Genomic DNA, 14,314 nt, shown 5'->3' with positions numbered 1-14,314 from the left:
TTCTGAATCACTGGATCTATGTCTCTCTCACCCACCAGAACCTGATAGTCTGTCCTATATGGAACAGATTGATCTCAGCTTATTTTCCCAAATTGTTGGGCAGGTCCAGGAACATGGGGAAAAATGGGAAATGTGTCCTAAAGTTTGATGCATGGCACGCTTAAATTTACACAGATCTTGTCCAATACAGACTCTCCTCACCTAACAACCAATCAGTTTAATGACCGCGTGGACTTACAACCAGCTGTCCGACCAGCCGGTATTGTACGCTGTATGTGAACTTTGGTCATGGAAACAGCAGTGTGGTGTCTCAGCATTAAGCATCAAGCATATCATCTTGCATCACTCTTTCTCAGTCTGTTTCGTTTCTGGGGTTGGTCAGTATTCACTTCGCTAGCATTCGAATCTGATTACCTATACTTACAGTATGCAAACCTAAGTAATGTATATTAGAGCTGATTTCATCTATTCTGTTTCTTACAATATACCGTGAACTACTGTATAAACATATATAAATACACTAAAAATGGTATATGTGATGCAAAGGTGACAGTAAAAAAAATCTCTAAAGATAATTGACATAAACCCCCTACTAGTACAATATGCTATCGGTAAGGGGCAGCTCCTCGCTTATTGACAAATTTGCTTCACAACCTTGTCGTAGGAATCAAACTTGATTGTTAAATGAGGAGTGTCTGTATTGCTATTTCTGCATATAACTTGGAAATGGCAAATCAATTTATTTCTCATTTGTTTAACAAATCATGTCATGTCAGCTGTACAGGATTTCCTTGATTGTTTTTTAGCACCTTATCAGGGACAAATATGGGCAGTAGTTCAATTAAATGTATTTAATTACTTTTGAGTATTTTGTTAGATAGAAAAATATATATATATTTTGAGAGATTGTATTTTACGCATTTAAAATACTTAAAATACTTCATAAAATGTGTAATTTTATTAATTTATTTTCTGTCATTTAAGAACCTTCATCACCAGGCTCACAATCAAATCAAATGATACATCCTTTTGGGTCCAGCTTGCTTGTTGTGAGCTTTGTTTTTCATGACCTGTAATCCAGGTAAAGGAGCTGGTACCTTGTCAGCCATCACCACTAACTGTGTCACAAATACTAGATATATATTAAGGTCATAATGGTTCTGAAAGCAAGACTGAAATCGCAATACAAACTCGGCTTGTCCTCACTATGTGTGTTGCATTGTACACTGCTCCACACATTTCTCTGTGCTGCACACTCCCATTGACCACAATGAAAAATTTATACAAACACATTCCACAGTGTTTTACTCTCCATTTTCCCCCACAAACACTAGGGACAATCATTCACAATCATAGAAATGGCTAATACAACATTAAAAACATATAAAGACGAACAAGAGCAAACATGAGATGAAAACACAGAAAAATGCATGTGAAAAAACCGGAGTACGATGCATTGCACTTTTCATTGTGTTTTTCCGGTTTCCCTAGTGTGAACATACCCTCGCGATCTTGTCTTCTGGCACCCCCAACCCCAACCCCCTGACGCAGGTGCAGCCTGTTGAGCTCTCATTACATTACTAATGTTATAACAGTCATTTTTCATTTCACACTTAACACTATAACACATGTAAATCACAAAATTATTATTCTGTTTAAAGTCAGGGCAAGCAATATATTTTGAAAGTATTTCACATTACTAGGGCTGCAACGTTTACACATTCCTCCTCTATCATTACTATTTTATCATTACTATGTATTTTTGTATTTTTAAATTACAAATTACTTGTACATTTAGTCACACCAGTATTTTATATTTTATTTTTCAGCTTGTAATCTGTAACAAGTGTCTGTTTGTTAATAAGTAGCAATGGATACTGGACCACTGCACAATGAAACATTTTTACTCTACCATAGGAAACAAAACTTAGCAAGCTCTGCAATTTTAATGATTTTTCTTTTCAGCATGACCTAATAGGCCTATATGTTAAAAAATCAGCCTGAAGTTTACTGTTGCTTTTGCATGAGCTCTGCATGCATTCTGGGAGACAATCATTTTCATCTTTGCTGTTTAAATCACTCATAGATGTGCTTGTGAGACACAACAAAATGAGCGAGGAGGAGGAAAGTGAACAATAACTGGTCACTAAATGTCACTTGCCTTTCACTCTATAGAAATATTTTCTATTGCATAGAGATGATATTGTGTAAAAGCAAGTGATTTGTTGGCACAACTTGTGGCACTAGCACCAATTTATTTTAGGCACTTTGGTAGTAGATGTGTTGTATTTGGCTTTAATTTATTTTGGTTTTATTTTGAACCCCTTTTATTTTTTATAAATATTGTAATATATATCACAAACAATTCATATCGCAGTCCTTGACATTTCCAACTCGCGCCACCCTAATTGTGCATGTGCTTTACAGTGGTGTGGCTTCCTGGTGCGAGCCTGGTGCTCCCTAGGATCGGCTTTCAGTTCACTGTAACCCAGCACAGAACCTGCGGTTATAGGCGATGGATGGTTGGATAGAAAGGTTTGGAAGTAATGCTTCCTTATTCCATGATCAGAAAGAGATTTACTCTTAGCTTCCTCTGAGATTAATATAGAGCTTTACTCTGGCCTTCACTCTGAGCTCCACTCTGAGCTTCACCCTGAACCTCAGCTTTGCTCTGGACTTCAAACAGTTTCTCTCTCTGTGCTTCACCACATACTTGCACTGCTGGCATATGTGGGAAAAAATAGTTCATTCTGTGAGTGGGAGAAACAGGAAAATGTAAATTTCAAATGTCTTGTGTTTCCACCCCAAGGCACAGAATGCCAGTGACAGCGTCGGATTAAATTTGTGGGAAATTCCTAAGACAGTCATGTCCTGGAGCAGGGTTCCCCAGTTCCGGTCCTGGGGGGCCAGAATCCAACACAGATCGCGGATTTTCCTGCTTAATCAGCCAATGACTATGTTTAGTACAGTAAGTGTGTTTGAGCAGGGAGGGCAACCTGTGTCAGACTTTGGCTCTCCAGGACCAGAATTGGGGAAGCCTGTCATATAATGTATTGTTGGGGTCTTTTAGATTTTAGGAGGTAATAGATGCTTATAATTATAAAAGACGACATCAGCACAAAAACGAAAATCATCAGATGAAGATACAACATTCCCACAGACTGCGAAACATGTGAAACCACTGGGTGCCACTGACACTAAACAAACTGATGCCAGCGTGCAGAAATGGCGACTGTGTGCGTTTTTTAAACGGATCCCTGGATGATATGCAGGAGGTATTTTAGTCATCCTGCTGGATTCACAGAGCTGCTATTCAAGCTGAGTCATTCTCCAGCTGAGCAGAGAGTGTCCTTCAGTCTTGGTGACCTCCTCTTTTTTGCTTACCAGACATGAAGTCGCTCAAACTTTAGGCAGACTGGTGAGAGTGACACTGTCGTAAAAGTGATACTGCAGTGAGACTGATATTCGCAGTAATTGTTACTGAGCCCATACTGACATTGTGGTAGGGCAGGAACTAACAGTATAATGATACAGATACTGTGCTGAAACTAATACAGTGGTGATACTGATGCTGTAATGAGACAGGTGCAGATACTGCTCTGTGATTCATACTGATAATGCAGTCAGCACCGGGATTATAGTAATACTATATTGACGTTGACAGAGATTGAAAGCAGTTTGTTGTGAGACTAAGACTATTATTCTTGTGATATTAAGACTGTGATGGAACTACACTGTACTGAGACTGATACTGCTACTTTGGCTCAAATACCATGAGGCTGATACTGTGATCTCTACGGCATACTAATACTGTGCTGATACTGATACTGTATCAGGACTGATAAATAATGGTACTGATACTGTTGTAACTCAGAGATACAGCCCAAAATGGTTTATAATGAGCAGAGTGCGAATTACCCCTCTATAATTGGGGGGGTACTGCCTTCATAACACTTCTATGACCATTATGGTTTGCTACCGTGTCAATACGAATAGTCGCCACCATAATCAGTGTTAAGAGTGCAAGATGCGCTAGGAGTGTTTACTAACATGTATGCAACACAATGTCATGCTCTGGACATGCAACAAAGTGAGAATCAATACAGAAGATCTCATTATCCTTATCTCTATCCAAAAGAATTTGGTTTTGATAACTCCCAGGAATTATCCTAGAAGTAGTATACTAGTAAAAGTAATAAGCCTATATATTTACAAACAGCCTGGTCTGGTCCAGCAGTCTGGTGTTATTCCTGCCCTCTCAGTCCCCCCAGCTCCAACAGCCTCCAGAAATGAATATTTGCCTATTAGGCTAATATTTGTCTTGATGACACAGTAGATCTTAAAGCTCAGCCTAATTTCTAACTCACCTCTTGGTCCTGCTCACTGTCCTCATCCTGCCATCTCCCTGCTGCCTGCTCACTGTCCTGCACTCTGTCCTCATCCCGCCATCTTCCTGCTGCCTGCACTCTGTCCTCATCCTGCCATCTTCCTGCTGTCTGCTCACTGTCCTGCACACTGTCCTCATCCCGCCATCTTCCTGCTGCCTGCACTCTGTCCTCATCCTGCCATGTTCCTGCTGCCTGCTCACTGTCCTGCACACTGTCCTCATCCCGCCATCTTCCTGCTGCCTGCACACTGTCCTCATCCTGCCATCTTCCTGCTGTCTGCTCACTGTCCTGCACACTGTCCTCATCCCGCCATCTTCCTGCTGCCTGCACTCTGTCCTCATCCTGCCATGTTCCTGCTGCCTGCTCACTGTCCTGCACACTGTCCTCATCCTGCCATCTTCCTGCTGTCTGCTCACTGTCCAGCACACTGTCCTCATCCTGCCATCTTCCTGCTGCCTGCTCACTTTCCTCCACACTGTCCTCATCCTGCCATCTCCCTGCTCCAATGCCTCTGCTGATCACCACTTTCCTTCATACACATTAACTTTGCAAAACTGCACCTATACTTTTAGTGTAATATTCTGTAGCTCTTAACACAAATATTTCCTACTTACTCTTCTTTTACCACCAAAAAAGGGTCTGATGTCTCCATCTTTCCTTTTCCTCATAGTGTGTCTGTGAATAAAATCTAATCTATGTTTAACAAAACAGTATCTGAGCTATCAGATGAAGCTTCTAGAAATGTCCATAAATATGAAATTGTGGAATGTAGAATCAGTACTACTAAAATTCAAATAATAGGGTTTATTATTTGCTAGCTATTTTTTTTTTACGTTGCCCCTATAGGTTTCACTTATAGTAATGTTTTTTCAGAGCATAACGTTAGACCTTCTTATGCATTAACATTAGCCTAATAACAAACCACACAGGCTAAGTGGCAAATTAGTTTCATAAAGGCACAATTTATTCATGATAAAATGAGAATGAAAACATAGGGAGTTCATCTCCTTGGAAAATGACCATGATCGATTTTACCTCACCAAATAAGCCTGGTTTAAATAGAGAACTTAGCTTATCTGGCATGCTTAACGTAACTAACGTTGACTGTACTGGTGTTCTGTCGAGTTGAGCTACTTTGTCGAGGTAAGCAAGGCTAAGTTAAGGCTATCGATTAGCACTACCGTAGCTTACCTCGACAAAGTAGCTCAACTCGACACTAATTCAACTGATAAAGGCATCAGCTTGCATTAGTAGATGAAACACTTAAACGAATAAATGAAGGTTGTAAAATAACACATTTTCAACAGTCTAGACTTCTGCTGGCTACTTACATTTACCAATGCACGACGACAGACAGTACGGGGTGTTTGAAATCGTTTTACATAAAATCTTCCTACGAGGTGAGGTTATCTTTTTTTTTTTTTTACAACAAAAGACAAATTTTAAGACCCCCCTATTTTTGTCTCTTTGGAGGGGTCTGGGTCTTGATCGGGGGGTACAGTACCCCCCGTAATTCGAACCATGATAACGAGTCCTTGACAGAAACACCTCACTCATTCATACTGATTTCTTCATCAGCAGGATTTATTTCAGCACTCACCTGCATGTTATGTTTTCTGTATTGACTGCAGCTACTTATAATAATGAGTGGAGCAGTGAAACGTGAGCAGACGGTAGGTAGACAGTACAGTGAGTTTTTTTTTTTGCGCTCTGTTCTCTTAGCTGCAGTTTGCTTTGTGAATGCAGCGGATGCGAGCCCCTCACAGTCACTGGTTGCATGGAATGAGTCATCTGCAGTACTGCATGCCTGCCACTTATAAGTCACAGTCACTGGGCCTGGCACGTGTTGCACACCGCTACTCACACGCACATTACATTATCTACTCTTCCTCCAATTGGGCCATCCTGGAGTCAAGGAATCAAAGTAGAGAGGTGTCAACATTTACCTCGTCGCAAGACCCTATGGAAGAAATAAGGACAAGAAGAAAGAGCACAACCTACTGAGAGAAGGTGTATGAGCTAAGGCTGAAAGCTATATCTGCTCTCAAATGCCAGATACCCCAATTAATGAATCTGTCGGGGGTTTCAGGTTAACCTTCTTATGATTGGTTGGAGGTTGAAAGTAAATTTCTGATAGCTCTGGGGATGGTGTGAAATTCATGAATAAACTGAGTGATTAGGATGGAGTAGTGATAAATATGCAGCGCAGCCCCTGAATAATAAGGTGAGGTCCTGTAAAAAAAAGAAAAAGGAAGAGGCCTGATTACAATGTAGATGATTTTTGTGATGGTGCCAGCCCGTTCTCTCCCTGACAACAGGTCTTCAGCTGCTCTCATCAGGCTCCAGGGTTGGACCTCTCCCCGCAGGCTTTTCATTTCTACACAACCCCCCTCCCCCACTCGCAATTATTCAGCCATAATTACCAGCCGCCCACGGCCTCATCGATGGCACACCAGTAATGAACTGGCCGTGCGCTGCAGCACCAGCACTGCAGCCCGCTTGCGCCACTTTATTAAATTATGGGAGACCCGCAATGCTGGCTGCCAAACACCAGTCAATACAAACAGTAGTAACTGAGTCCATCTGAGTGAGTGCACATGCACCGTCTATCTATGGAAAGTCTATCCATGGGTGGCCCTCCTGGGGGTGGGACACTCATGAGACCACAAAGCTACCACCTCTTTCACTCCAGGGTCTGAGGATGGCAAGGCTTGCTTGCCACTGTCAGGATGGTTAAAGTTGTAGAACACCAAGTCTGGTCTATCATCAGTTGTCTGAAACTGCACGTGTTAGTATAGTTCTAGTTTATAGATTAATAAGACAGTATAATCCTTTATAGTTTCAGATAGACTAGAGTTGAGTGTTTCATAAAGTTCTGCACCAAAATTCTGTTATTGTTTTCATTTATGGTCTGTGATGTAAATGTGTCTCAAAGTATGTCTGCTCTTAAGAGACAGAGTAAGCCTTTGAAATACACCATTTATGCTGAATTAATTTCATATTTTTCATGTGTCCATATGGTTGGTCTTTCTCACACTACTGCAAGGATCAATCTCAAGGCCATCCTACTGAAATGCAACCAAACAGAATATTAAGGAGAGGAAAAATTCAGAAATAATCCTCTACTTACATGATTTATTCAGTAATTGTTCTTTATATACTTGTAGGCTTACAATGAACCTTGTTTATAGCCCCAACTTTATGGAGCTAATCGCTTGTAGTCTTCAAACAGACTATGACAAATCTATCATGCAGCAAAGTAAACCATAGCTTTTGGAGCCTGAGTAAGGCAAGTTAAATTTGTATGTCTTCCTGGTATTAATTACATAACATGTTCTCTGTGAATATTTATGCATGTTCTCATTCCTACTTGCATATTGAAGAAGTGATTTGCAGTGATGCTAGTGCAGATGGAGGTTCCCACACTATGGAAAGACACTTGTGCAGGTATCCAGTCACTGGAACCTCTCTGTCATGCTGGTCGCATGTAGGCAGGGGTGAGAGTCATTATGCTTAGGGCTTCCATTTCATCATTCCAAGTTTCGCAACCATTCAGTGGAAATTGCTCTCAAATTATTATTCATGATGGGACATCCATCTTCCCCAACTTCTATACTCAATCTTGTCCTTCCCGTTTCCCACAGAAATTAATGCTGCTTATTCTTCTTAAAGAATAATTAGGTCATTAGTGTGACATCATTGGGAATCAGTCTCGTTTTCTAAGAAACATTCCATTTATGTTTTTGTTTTCTTTTTTCAACTCCAGAGGATTAAAATGGATTCATCTTCACAGCATGTGTGCACCTGATTTCCACTGTGTGGCTCTAGTTTTAGTTCTGCAGTCTGTCCACAGAGGGTGGCCATCAGGGAAGTATCTGTGAGAGACAATTCAGAACGATGGGAAGAAGACCACGGCCATTCAGTGCCATTGTTGGAACAGCATAAAGATGCATTGTGAGTCACGGTGAGACCATCAGCAAAGTCACTGGAGCAGCTTTGCCTTCTTCCTTTGTTCTTGCTAACAACTGTGAAGCAGCGTGAAATCTGGGCTGTCGGGCCTCAGCGACTCTGCGGAGGGAGGCGAAGCCTTCCTCTCTGCTGAGATTTGTTAAGTCAGTGCATGTGATGTGCACAGGCAGAGGCTGATGCATGCCTTTATGCAGGTCCCATGTGATTCAGATCACAGCTTTAGATTAGGGCTTTTATTAGTAATGTTTATTTTAGAAACAGAACGAGCAAAGACAAAGTTGCTCTGATCGAGGTTCTGTTTGCTGTTGCATTCAGGCACTTTTAAGGAGGCACTCTCTTCTCTCCTCTGCTTATTTGTGATGAAGCTGCACAGTCGCCGTAGCTGTCAAGGCAGCTGGGCTGAAGCGGCTGAGGAGGCAGGACCACACCCTGTTTGGGGGCATCACGGCCACAAACACAACGTCGTGGGGTCCTGAGGGAGGGCAGCACTAGCGTCAGTGCCGTTAATGATTTATTTGTGACACAAGCCTGCCTGCTCTCTTGGGACCCTGTGTGGTTAATGAGCACAGCATCTTTCTTCATGCAAGCCCATAGCCCTGAAAGACATCCACCTTCCCCACTGAGATTACACTGTTGTATTTTTTTCTTGTCATCATAATGTCTTTACAATCGTTTCTTGTTGAAATGTCTAAAAAAAAATAAAAAATTTAAACATTTTATTGCCTGGGCTTGTTAAATGTAGCCAAATCGCATCTTAGAGTAATCAACTCTTTTGCATGAACAAGCTAAATTTACAACAGAATTAACAATGGTATCAATTTGTGAAAACAGAGCAGTTACTCAAACTGATTGAGTAACGCTTTCTTGGGAAAGCGTTTAATAATCCCAGGGAATACTGACATGTCCTTCCTGTCTTTTGTCCCATTAGAATTTTGTCATTAATGATACATGCAGGAGCGATCAGATTATGATTGAATTCAGAGCTAGAGAAGAATGAGCTAAACCACAGAAAACTAGAGGGATATGGGATACTGGAAGGACCCTGTGTAGTGTTAGTGAGCAATAGAAGGTGCTGAGTTACTGAAGCAGTCCAGCAAATAGTATTTAAAGTTTAACTTAAAAAAAAGTACAGTTTTGACAGTCAATTGCATTATGATATGCAAAGAAATATAGTTATTGGTTGGGAAAGCTTAGCATGTAAGTGGAATGTGCACTAAATAAAAAAAAAATTCAGACCACATATCACAACAAGGTCTTAGAGCATTCAGGTAGAAACATTAAGTTTCACATGTCCAGGTGATCCATCCAGTACTTCTAGAAATTGTACAGGTTTGTGAGTGTGTGAGGAGTAGGAATTAGATGTGGGGAGAAATACAATGCTGTCATTTTGACAGCCCCCTTTTCCACTTATATTTTCTGGTTCTTTTTTTAACCATTTAGGTTATTAAAGGTATTCACTGGTTGTGTGGAGAAATTGAACAATGCGTCTCATTTTATTTTATTAAATTGCCCTTCTTCTATTATGGCAATTTGCTGCAAGATACATTTTTAGCTGAAAATTTAATCAGGTATTTTGTTGATCACATGGATTTAAAGCTCTGGACCATGTTTGCCTGAAGTTTTATAAATCCTGTTCAGAAGGTTGTTTTTCTGAAGATTGCGCCACTTAATTTTTAACAAAGGAGGGATTTTCAAAAGCGTTATCTTTTTATTTTCAAAAGTTTAGGATATTTTTTTTTTAATACTTTGGACATGTAATTTTAGTTTATAATGTTTTGAAAATGAAATGGAGCCTCCTGTTATGACTGGTTTATTCTTTATTCTTATCCAACATATGCTTGTGAAAATTATGAAACTTCTCTCCTCGCTGAGAGACTAACCATGCAGAAGTTACTCTTGTCAGTTTTTGACTTGCCATGCACAATATCAAAGATCCTCAGCATTAAATGGGGAGATGGTGGCGCAGGAGGTAGTGCTATTGTTCTACCTGTACCTACCTGTTGGCAGGTTCGAGCCTTGATTCCTCCTGACCCCATCAAAGTGTCCTTGAGCAAGACACTGAACCTCAAATTGCTCCCAGTGTGCAGGTTCGCGCCTTGTGAGTGTGTGTGGATGGGTGACTGTGAGGCATGTATTGTAAAGCGCTTTGAGTACTCGTAAGAGTAGAAAAGAGCTATATAAATGCAGTCCATTTAAATGTCAGCCAGATCTCTGGGAGGGAAATTATTAGTGTGGTAAAGGAGAAGCATGAGGCATCATGCCAGGATCACCTGGTCTCCTACTTGTCTGATTGGCCCTTCTTGGAAAAGGGGAAGGATTTGAGATGGACAATGTGACGCTTCCTGAGACCCAAGGCAAAAAGTGTCCTTCAATTGTAGGTTATTTGTCTTTGGAGGAAATAAGACATCTTGCAATTTAGATTTTTTCAAATTTATTTTTACTTTTAATTTCACAGTTTACAACAGGAATAAATACGTTTCCTTACATCAGTGAAAAGGTAGATGCAAAAACAAAATGTCCACTACAATGGACATAAATGAATGGGTGGGATCTAAAGGGGCCAGATAAGTAGCAGAGAATTAATAACTCAGTTACAGGATAGAAAGAAGCTGAACTTACTGCATTATGCACATGTCCAAGGTTGCTTGGAGGTTAGGACTGGGTGGGTTCAGAACCATATCATGATACTGTACATACTACAGTGGAATTACTGCTAAATACTGCTCATAATTACGGCATTTTTGGTGGTAACAGAAGATATTAGTTTTAGGATTGAGTATGAATACTCCCACAATTCCAACAGACCTGTTCTGAAGGCGACCGGTGCTTTTCAGAGACCTGTATTTACTTGGCAAGTGCCATAAATAAGGATATTATTGGTAGCCACAGTAACAGAATTGAGTAAAGAGAGAATTGATGCACATCAGCTGCTCTTCCATCCTGCTTTAGGGATGTGTCTGCTTTTGGTGGCTGTTAGCATTCAAAAATGGTCTGAAATTATGGTTTTAAAAGGCAAAGATATTAAACAACAGACGGCTCAGGAACATGAGGTATGTGATGCTGCTCTGTGCAGAAATCCATGCAGTGGAAACCTTCAGATTTGGTCGGGCACTGAGTTACTCAATTTGCTTTGCTCCTTTATTTTCCCATCCATGCTTCACTTCCCAGTGATTAATTAAGGCCCAAACCCAGTAGGTCTGGAAGCTGGAAAAAGATCCACCAAGGCCCCACTTGGGGTTTCGCAAAGCAAACATCTTTTTCTAAGCAAAGCGGGTCACTTACCATCTGTTTTCAGTACAGTATCTTTTTTGTGGAAAAATCACTGGCTATGCCGTCCAGCTAACATTAATGAAACTCAGTTACACTACAACACAGAAACACTGAGCACTGTACAAATGCTGTGACTTTCTGCACTGATTTTTGTTTTATTGTTATCTTCACCGAGACTTTTTCCACGTGTTCTTTGCTCCTTCGTTGTCATGCATGTTTTGTGCCTTGAATGCACATGGCACCTGGACTTACTGTTACTTTTTCTAAAAATTGCCTGCTCATTCTATTCATGTGATATTAATGGAACTTGTGTTTTTTGTGCTTCCTTGGAAACCCTGAACCCTGATTCCAGAAGACAGAAATGTATGTTTAAAATGTGTTTTTAGTGAACAATAGATGATTTGTTACTCCTATCAGTTCAGAAGGAAAATGGAAGCTCTTAAGCCAGTCACATAACCACCGCAAAGAGCTTCTACAGATTATCATTGCAACAATAAGAAACGTGATGGAAACACAGCCACTGACAGACCACACAACCTTTTTAATAGTTTCCTTTGTGTCTAGAATATGGTCTGGTATAGCTGACTCTGGGAGCTTGTGAGTGGGGTGATTTACCGTGGTTTTATAAACTGCTGCACAGTGTTACACTCTCCATACACTTTCTCATACTGTTCATCTGATTAACGTGTCTTTGTACTACATTGGCTTTTATGACTTGCTATGCTTGCTGAGTGGACAGTTATTTATGCCACATTTATAGTCCTATGCACTCTGTATCCGCACTTTACGCCAGGCTGGAGAATGTCGTACTGAACTGTCCAGCTTTCATCTCACCCCCGCGGTGAGTTTGGCTGTGTGTGTTTGTGTGTGTGTGTATGGGTCAGATATACATTACATTGTAGAGACATGTTATTTAGACGTCGTGGGGACCATTTTTTCTGTCCCGACAAGGGGAAATTCAGACATCTTTTGAGGTGCCCATTTGGATAACCTCAGTTTTAATAAAATCTGTGAATGCAATAAAAAAAGTAAAAATGCTAAAAGTCTTGTATTTGGGTTGGTTACTTATGGTTAAGGTTAAGAATGGGTCGAGGTTAAGGGTGTCGTGATTGGGATTATGGTTTTTCCCATAGAAATAATGGGAAAAATGGAGAGTCCCCACAAAGATATAATTACAAACCTGTGTGTGTGTGTGAGTGTGTGTGTGAGTGAACATGCTTCCTGTGGGAGGCACTTCCACATAGAGATTATGGCCAGCCTAAGGCAACCTCCAGTTGAAAATGAAAGATAAAAAGCTCAAGTGACAAATTATAGTCAACCCTTCTGCATCTCGACTTTCGCAATCGAGGTTTTGATGTATCTCCAGGTCAACATAAAAAATTAAATGGGAATTCACACAAAGGTGAAATGGTAACGTGCAAAAGCTTATATGAAGATATGAGGACAGTGGGGGGATGAGCTAGCTGAGATGTTCCCAGAACAGGTGGGCCTTCAGCTCTGTCTTGAAGGTAGAGAGGGATTCGGATGACCAGATGTTCTTATTTCTATGTGACAGAGGGGTCTCCAGGAAGGGCTGGAGTGCTGATGGAAGAGGGCACATAGTAAATCATGATGTACATCGTGTGAACAGTAAATAAGCACCTCTACAGTTTTACGTCACTATAACTCTCCAAATCTAGCAACACCTTTCCTGAGCTGACCCTTCTGCACTGGACAACTGAGGCGAGCTGGAACCGCGCTGTAGTTTCTCTTTGTGCTACGGCTCCGTTCATGTATACCAGAGGAAAAGAGCCATGGAATTATGAACTTGATTTGAGAGTCTGTAGGATCAATGAAAAGAGACAGAGGTGTGTAAGGAGAGAATTATGCCAGCTGCATGCCAGATGACCTGCTGAATTTTGATTCATCTGCAGAGGTTTAACAGCATGAGCTGGTAGCTTTTTCAGTAAGCAGCTGCAGTAGCCTAGTCACAATATGATGCTACGGATTTTAACATTCTGTCCATGTTCTGAAAATGACATTGTATAAGAGGCATGGGTTACGCTTTTGCCCTGACCAAAGACCTTTGCTCTGAATTGATCTCAATAAAGTGAAGCTCAGGACAATTTAATCAGCGTTTTTTAATTTAAATAATTTGTTTCACTCTGTTTTCCTGATAAATTTTTAACAGTCTAATGCTTGTGTGTGTTTATCATATTTTCTAATTACACAACTGGCAGTAGATGCATGGACTAAACCACTTTTCGGTGCTTAAATTAATTACATGGTGCAGTTTTATTCATAGGTGTGTGGTGACATGTCAAAGCTTATCAGCAATTGTAATGACACAGTCACACAAAGTGAATTACAGATTATCTATTAGCTGAGCAATGCTCTTAGTGTTCATCTTTTCTTTAATCCAAAAAAATGCGAGTTTACCTTAGGATCTTTTTGTGATGAATGGATGGGGAGGAATGTGTGTGTTTGTATGTGTGTGTGACTTTGCTTGAGGTGGATGTAAGCTGAAAGGAACAGCAGTTACAGAGAATGAATTTTCTCCCTTGATGGCTTAGGCAGAAAGGTGACCTCCCCAGCCCAGGAACATAAAGAAGTGTCATGCAACATTACACGTCACTTTTCCTGACCGAGGGGAAGTTCTATTTCTTGTGGTGTGCCAAGGAGAGAAAATAATTATATCCCCTTTGACG

The 14,314-nt window shown here is 40.7% G+C and overlaps 1 protein-coding gene across 5 annotated transcripts in view; it reads left to right on the top strand.

Moving 5' to 3' along the window:
- LOC140577544 (neurexin-2-beta-like) overlaps positions 1–14,314 on the top strand; it is a 314,016-nt gene that overhangs the window by 118,381 nt on the left and 181,321 nt on the right. The gene's annotated exons all lie outside the window — the stretch shown is intronic.

The sequence above is a fragment of the Paramormyrops kingsleyae genome, chromosome 10 (genome assembly GCF_048594095.1).
Source record: "Paramormyrops kingsleyae isolate MSU_618 chromosome 10, PKINGS_0.4, whole genome shotgun sequence".
Classification (NCBI taxonomy): Eukaryota; Metazoa; Chordata; class Actinopteri; order Osteoglossiformes; family Mormyridae; genus Paramormyrops; species Paramormyrops kingsleyae.
Note: the sequence above shows the minus strand (reverse complement) of the source record. Positions and strands in the feature narration are given on the sequence as shown.